Source organism: Portunus trituberculatus, chromosome 38 (genome assembly GCF_017591435.1).
Source record: "Portunus trituberculatus isolate SZX2019 chromosome 38, ASM1759143v1, whole genome shotgun sequence".
Taxonomy (NCBI): Eukaryota; Metazoa; Arthropoda; class Malacostraca; order Decapoda; family Portunidae; genus Portunus; species Portunus trituberculatus.
Window position 1 is genome coordinate 36,498,216 of NC_059292.1, and position 8,327 is coordinate 36,506,542.

Sequence of the window (8,327 nt, forward strand, 5' to 3'; positions counted from 1 at the left end):
CACACACACACACACACACACACACACACACACACACACACACACACACACACACGAAACGAAACGCAAAGAAAACACCCACTTCAGAATCTTGATCAGAGGGAACGTAAAATTTCTCGCATTTCAAAACCGGACAAGGAGAAGCAGAGGAAAAAAAAAATATATATACATATATATATATATATATATATATATATATATATATATATATATATATATATATATATATATATATATACGCTTTTGATTTTACTTTTACACGATGGAATTTTTGTGATATAACTTTTCTTTGTTGTCTTATCAGTCTGTTTAAATAAGCCGTTAGTGATAGAGTGGGCTTCTAGTGTCGCTTGAGAGCCATGAGTGGATCGTCTCTGGATGAAAAAGAGGGGAAATAGTAACCCTTTTTAAAGCTATGGTCGGGTTTTGGAAGCCTTCACAGCACTGTCAAACTTAATAAAATTCATACTAGCAAAGAGGAAAGAAGGGAGAATGGAAAGATGATTTAAATTTTTCATGCCTACAAAAAAATTCAAGACAAGAGGAGAAGAAAAATCATTATATTCTTATGAGCGAGATGAAGTGCAAAATGAAAGAGAATAGAACGCTAATTTTGATATTTTGAGGTCTACATATTTAATCGAAACTGTACTACTAGAAAACAAAAATGCTGGTATGAACACAGAAAAAAAAGAGAATAAAGATAGAATTTTGACTTTTCCAGCCCGTAAAACTATTGAGGACTCGTAGAAAAATAAAAGAGAATAGAAGATTAATCCAGTCACTTGTCTACAATACTATATGAAATCGTAGCAGATGAATAAGTGCTCACAAAAAGTTGGTGAATGTATGAACAATTGTGTCGTAGAAGTGATAAAAATTTTTAATGGGTGGACAGGTGGACAGGTGGGTAGTGTCAAGGCAGACCGGTTTGTAGCAGAGAGCAGCAAGAAAGTGGAAGTGGTGATGGTGGTGGTAATAGGGGAGGTGGTGGTGTTGGTGCTAAAAGTGGTCAGTGCTGGAGGGCAGGAAGGGATATTGACAACCTGTGCTGATTGAACACTTCCAAATTGAGTTACTTCAAGTTGAGAGTATTCAGGTTTCGTGGTGAGTCTTGGGGATAAATTTTGTTCCCAATTTCCATTTATCAACTTTGCTCTTCATGTACTGACCGAGGAATGTATTCAGCGATTAAAAGTTTTAGTGTGGTTTAGAAATGTTACTTTTGTGACTTGTTATTTGGTGATTTATTTTTGTTATTATTTGCTTTACTTTTCGAATTTTTGTTCTTTTCTTTGAATCTAGAATGACATTTTTTTTCTCAAGCACAGTAAATATGTATTCCTTTGTATTAACCCACATTGATCATGTATAGACTAGTGAAAAGTTGTAAGTGCTTTCCTGTGGACAATAATTATCTATCTAGTCTCTCTCTCTCTCTCTCTCTCTCTCTCTCTCTCTCTCTCTCTCTCTCTCTCTCTCTCTCTCTCTCTCTCTCTCTCTCTCTCTCTCTCTCTCTCTCTCTCTCTCTCTCTCTCTCTCTCTCATATATATATATATATATATATATATATATATATATATATATATATATATATATATATATATATATATATATATATATATATATATATATATATATATCTCTATCATCTAACTATATGTGTATCTCTAATCGTTTTTCTCTTTCTCCATCTATCTTTCTATCTATCTGTCTATCTACTTATCTATCTAAGTAAAGAGAGAGCAAAAACTGTGTACTACTCGTACTTCAAGAAGCTTAAGGTACATCAAGGTGAGTGTCAGGAATATACAGCAACACACACACACACACACACACACACACACACACACACACACACACACACACACACACACACACACACACACACACACACAACACACACACACACACACACACACACACACACACACACACACACACACACACACACACACACACACACACACACACACACATATATATATAACAAACAGGACGCGCCCAAACGCCAATACCACTAATTATATATACACGAATCTATTATTTTCTTTGTACTGGAGTTCTTTTTTTTACACACACACACACACACACACACACACACACACACACACACACACACACACACACATGAAGGAGAGAGCGTGGTTAATAATGTTTACTTATGAATACCAAACAAGTTATAACTCCTTACTGAAATTTTCCGTCCCACAACTTCTTAAAAAATTTCCTCCCCTAATAAGAGTCCGGCCTTGTAACTAAGAAAAAAATGGTAGTAATTTTTTTCTACAATCATTCATATAATTGAATTATTAATAGTAGATAAGGAAAGTATATATGGAATGTATATATCAATCCAAAAATAGTTTTTCAGTGTCATTATATTTCAAAGTAAAATATTGTCATCTATACTGCTTGCTAATAACTATAAACAATAATTTGAATATACACATTGTTTCTTTCTTAAGTAAAGAATATATTTCAATCATATAACATAATTCTTTATTGATTTTTTTGCACTTTATAACAAGGATCTAGATCCGTACAAGAAAAAAAAAGAATTACGAATAAAGATATTCCTCTATTGGTAGAGATAATCAAATCATGAACACCAGAAGAAAATAATGACATACAAAGTAAATATAATCGAATAAAAATTGTGTTTCTTAAAGCTTTTCAAATTTCCATAACAGTAAAATATATTACACAGTGAACTTCCACGTCATATACGAACAAAATAATTTAATACATACAACAGTTACAAAGAAACTCATACACGAATAAGAAAATTTAATACATACAGCAATTATATAGAAAGTCACACTTAAAGGTGAAATCTTTTACAAAACAGACAATAACTAAATAGGATATGCACATATTTTTTCATGTACATTCGGGATAAACTAAAAATAAAAAAAAACTTCTAACTGTTCTTCTCCTAAAAAAGATAAAACAAATAAATAAATAAGTGAAATAAAAAGTAAAAGCAAATAAACATACCCAAAGAAAAGCAGAGTTACAATATCGATACTTAACACAAACACCGCAGCCAAATAAAACACAACCAAACAAACGTAACAACAGACCATAACATATACATAAAAAAAAAAAAATAAATAAATAAAACAGAAGAAAGGTAAACAACTCCAAACAAAGAATATTCACTTCAACAAAAAAAGACACTAAAACCACAACACACAAACACCAGACCATAATGAATGCAGAAATAAACAGCACACATATCTACCTTCCGATCTCGGTTAGCAGGTAAGGAAGGGGACGGCGGCAGGAAGGCAAGAGAGCAAGGGAGGGGGAGAAGGGAAGGCAGGGACATGGCAGGAGAGCAGAGGAGGGAGTGGGGCGGTCCAGCATGGTAGCGTAAGGACCTGAGGCATCGCAATACTGTCCTACTCACAATCCTGACAACAGCATGTATCAACAAGATGGTGAGGTGGAGAGGAGGGAACGACTGGGGGATATGAAGGCGGAGGTACACAAAGAGGTTAAAAGGAGGAGTGGAAAGTGAGAGGGAGAAAGTGATGATAGGAATGATAAAGGGGAGGAGGAGGTGAAAGTGAGAGTGAAAAACTGAAGATGAGGAAGAGAAAGAGGAGAAGATAAAGAGAACGGTAAGGAAGAGAGGGAGAAAGATACAACACACTTTAATAGTACCCTTTATCCCTCACCATATCATAAACACACATAACCCGTCCACCGTCCCATCCACACACCCACTCAAACCACCCACTATCAACAGACCACCCCCTAACACACACACACACACACACACACACACACACACACACACACACACACACACACACACACACACACTAAGCAAAGGTCAATCCCATCCCTACCCACCCAACATCCACCCACACCCAAACAAACACACTTGAGCTTCACACTGACACATTGAAACTGCTCAGAATGTCAACAGGAAGCGAGGAAGCAGGAAAAAATAGACACAAAGACGAAGACTAATACTCGGGGATGATGTCACTGCTGGTTATGTCACGGGGCGGTGCAGTGGAGGGTAAAATGAGAGGAAGGCTGGAGGAACAATGCGGTGGAAGGGTGGAGCAGCCCAAGGAGCAATGTGGAGAGGTTGAGAAGAGGGAAGAAATGGGCGGAGCGGAGGGTGAAGGGTCTTGGAGGAGGAGGAGGAACAGGGGGAGGAAGATGGCAAGGGGTGTGGAGAACTGGATGAGTGGTAGGTGGAGGGGGAGAAAGGACAGGAAGGGCAGGGTCATGGCGGTGGTGGAGTGGGAGGTGGAAGGTCGATGTGGAAGAAATTTATTTAAGCAAAAATATTATATGCATTTTTTTGCTCTATCTTGCTGAGTAAATATTGAACACACACACACACACACACACACACACACACACACACACACACACACACACACACACACACACACACACACATACACACTCAAACAAACACGTACACATAAGATTGAAAACAAAATACTGAGGAATCTAAGCCGTTGCCTCGTCACCCTATACTCCTGTAGCGGTTAGGCCCGAGACATCCAACCGACTCACAGATACCATGATAGCATTGAAAAAAAAGGAATAAATAAAAAGACCCATTCCGGTCACACCATCATAGATACCAACCCTGAATTCCCATCACCACCACCACCACCGCCACCACGAGTCTTCCATCTGAACAAGTCTTCTCTCAAAATCAGCTTAACCGGTCTGTCCTTCGCTTTAACAAATTGCACGGACGAGGGCTATTAGTTTTTCCCCCTTTATTTTTGTATCCTGACTCGTTACATCTCATGGTGAAAGTCACCTTTTACATATTTCCACGTGGAGGTCTCAGTAAGCCTTGGCCTCACCACCAACACCACCACCACTACCACCCTAACTCCCAGCGCCTCCACTAGCGCCCCGCCCCTCGGAGTTAGCTGCTGCGGGAAGGAAGAATGAGGAGAACGAGGGGAAGGAGGGAGAGAGGACAGTCAGTTAGGTGGAGTCTGTCAGTAAAAAAGCCATCAAGGTCCCCAGCTGCCTACCATGCTAGCTTCCAAACTGCAATCTCTCATCACACTTCAATTCGCTCAAATATTTCACCGGTAATAACACACCAGCGCTACTCTATCCTCGTAAGCACCGATGACTTGAATCTTTTTGTCCATAGCATCGTATCATTTCTCCCCATTAAGCTCCTCTAACCCTCTCATTGAACGCTGCACGCCGCGGGGAAGCGTAATAAACACATCAACTATTCGCTACTCCATCAGAAATTTGTGCTCTCTCTATTTGTTGTTATTGAGACCAATGCTGAGTTTAACCTTCCAACTCCTCCTCGAGCATCTTCGGTTTAAATAAGGGTTATGTTCCGGCGGCAAACATGTAAAGACGCCGGGTGGGAATTATCTCATCCGCCAGATACCTGTAATTATCACTCGTAGCACACCTGTTCATTAAGTAACGGCAGGTAATGGAGGGTAGCTCTCATGTGTAATTGTGAAGGGCTAAGCGCAGTGACCTTGAGGGCAAGACAGGTGTGTGTGGCAGCTCAGGGTCTGTGGGTGTGTCGCGCCGTGTTCAGGTGTGTTCCTGGGAGGCAAGAGGGCGAGCAAAGAATTAAATCCTTTTCAAGATGTTCTGGAGTTTTGTTTGGGAGTTCTAGCGTTTATATGAGTTTTTTTTTTTCCACTGAGCTTAGTCGAAATGAAATCTTATGCCTTATCTGCAAATTTTGAGTTTTATTAATTAACCACTCTCTCTTTCTTTTTCTCTCTCTCTCTCTCTCTCTCTCTCTCTCTTTACATATATATTTTTCGTAAACTGAATTATCATTAAACTTTATTCCTTATATGTATATGTTATGAGCTCTTTCTTTATATTTGTCTGGAAATATTTTGAGATATTTTATGTAAATTCACTTAAATTGTCAGTATATTGAGATATGATTAAATTCTAAGCCTTATCTGTATGCATTAAGAGTTCTTTATCATATTTTCTTTTAATTTCTCTTTAGATTAAATTATGATAAAATCTTATATCTCATCTATATGTTGTTTGAGTTTACTCGTAATGTTCTTCGTAACAGACAAATAATCTCACCTTTTACTTTACAAATGCACTGACTCATTTTACTTTCACTACTCATGGCACTTTTATTACTATTTCAAGTTTGCCAGTAATATTAAAAAACTATAATACGCAAATCCATCCATTACCGAGTAGGATAATGTGATAATACTGATCTGAATCCCTTGTAGTTTAGGATAAGGAGTAAATGCGTATATAAAGTAATAACACTCTAGCATAATGATAACATAAATACCTACACTCCTTTCAGTCTGGGATAATGACGGAATACGCAAACAAATCACTTACAGTCTCTAAACATTACGAATTACAACACACTACTTTTTACTGCACGTGCCAAATTGACCATCTGTTTTCCTTAACATCAAAACACCTACAACAGGTTCTCACAATTTCTACAACCTTTAACACCTTCAATACAATGACGCGTTTTCATATTCAATCTGCTTACTATTTAGTGATTTTATACAGCTTCTTAAACTTCCATGGGGATTAAGATAGTGATGATTCTGGCCATTATACTTCTAACCTCAATAAACCCTCTCTAATGTAAATGAAATCGTCTAATCATACTCAGACTGAAGGTAAAAATCCCAGTGCTGAAGGGGTTAACACATAGACGGTCATTACGCAGCCTTACCTCCTGTGCCTTCAGGATACCCATAACACCCGTCACGTTGAAACAAGTCATTACAAGCCTTACGATCTTTAAACACGCAGTCACTTTCTTACCTCCCGTGCTTACCCATAATATCCTCCACGCCACAGCACATACCGTATCCTTACAATCTTCAGACACATAGATGCGCATTAGCCTCACCTCTCGGGCGCCCAGCAGAACGTTAAGGTGTGGTAATGGCTGTCCTCTCAGCTGAGCAAGTAAAGGGCGGGTCGTTCCTCACACAGTATTATGACTCGCGCGCTTACTGGTACTTAAGGCGCGTTCCCTCTCCTCCACCTGAGATCGCAATTTATTCAGGCAATTAAACACACCAAAGAAGGGGCAAGAAGTCAATTACTGGATGCAGAAAACGACGTTCACGGCAGTAAATTGCTGAGGCGCGGCGGTATCCATCTGTTGTTACGAGAGGAGGGAAAAATATATACATGCACCCGGATAAAGAATAAGACAACAAGGGTGAAATGAGATGGATGATAAATTTCTGCATGGATGAAAGGATTTGGACTCTGATAAAATAAGATAGATAATATAAACACATGGATAAAGAATAAAACGAGGGAATGAAAAAGAAGAGAAAAATAAATGTTTATAGAATGAAAATTTATGATTAAAAAAATGTATATATTCACACACACACACACACACACACAGAGGGAGAGAAGAAAACAAGGGATAACAAGAAGCAGAATAAGAAAAAGATGTCAGCAATTAATTTTTGCAGGATATAGATAAAAGGATATAGATAAAAGAGAAAAAAATGCAAATGAAAGAGAGAATAATAAATTTCTGCTGGATGAAGAAATGTAGATGAGAAAATAAAAAAAATGAAGGAAGGAAGAAGAGATAGAGAGGAGAAGAAGAGACAGACACAGAAAAGAGGAGAATTAACACTTAAAAAGAGAAAGAGAGAGAAAAAGAGTAAGTGAGAGATGAAAGAAGAGAAGAGCAAGAGAGGAAGAACATTGATGGAGAGTGAGAGATGAAAGAAGAGAAGAGCAAGAGAGGAAGAACATTGATGCAAGGATAAGTGAATAAGAATCAATAAGACAACATATTTCAAGACACTTCGTAATTGAACTTCAGACTTGCTTTGGGACAATTCTTTATGGCGTGAGATTTTCAGCAGATCTTTATTTCAGTTTAGTTGCTCTTAGCATGAGTCTCTCGTGCATGAAATAAGTAAATAAAAAAAATGAGAGAAGCAAAGGAAAAGTGTAGAAAAGGCACTAGAACAAGGGAATTTTTTTATTTTTTTATCTATTTATACCATGTGGGCTTTTCAGTGGAATTTATGGGCTAAAGGGGACACTCTTTGTGGTACCTCCTATCTCAAAGCCCACCCTCTAAGGAACCGTTGCCCCAAGTGACGAAGCCCAACCTACACTCGAACCGTGGACAGGATTCGAACCCGTGCGCTTGAAGACCCCTCGGTTCCACTGTGAGAAGAATGAAGGCAAATTAGATTGGGGATGAGAAATAACAAAGAGTTCAAGAGGGAAAGAGTTTAGTTAGAGAGAAGAGATGAGGAAAGGAACAAAAGAAGAGAGGGAGAGATCGAATATAGAAGGAATT